The following is a 646-nucleotide window of genomic DNA, read 5'->3' as shown; positions in this document are numbered from 1 at the left end:
TTTGCGGAACCAGGGATTGAACTCAGATCCTTGCGTTTGCCATTCAAGCGCTTATCCTACTGAGCCATCTCCCTGGCCCCAGCTAGATTATATTTTAATGATGTTTGTAAGATGAAGCATAACTTATTTATCAATGAAATAGCCAGTTTTTCTAAGATTATTTGTAAGTTCCTCTTCACTGATTTGAACTGTCTTCACTGATTTGAACTTAGAATCAGCATAGGAAATTCTATACAACCTTTGAGTAATGCTTTTCATTAAAATCATTTCAATGTTAATTTGGAAAAACCAATGTTAAGATTTCCCTCTGAGATGTCATAGTTCTTCATTTATTCAGGAATGGTGTCAATCAATAAGCTTCTATAATTTTCTTTAGAAATGGAAATCTCTCACAATTTAAAAAAATCTATTCTAGTTATAATTCTTTTAATTTTTCATATTTGATTAATAATTCTTTTTGGAGTTGGGGAGATAGCTTGGTGCTCTCTCTGGCAGGCACGAGGACTTGTGTTCTCTCCCCAGTACCACATGTCATGCTGGCCCTGGAACACCGAGAGCCATGCCAACCACCAAAAACTGGGCCTGGTGGCACATACCTGTAATTCCAGTGCTGGGGAGGCTGGTAGAATTTAGAAACTGTATATAT

This window comes from Octodon degus, unplaced genomic scaffold (genome assembly GCF_000260255.1).
Source record: "Octodon degus isolate 3935 unplaced genomic scaffold, OctDeg1.0 scaffold00106, whole genome shotgun sequence".
Classification (NCBI taxonomy): Eukaryota; Metazoa; Chordata; class Mammalia; order Rodentia; family Octodontidae; genus Octodon; species Octodon degus.
Note: the sequence above shows the minus strand (reverse complement) of the source record.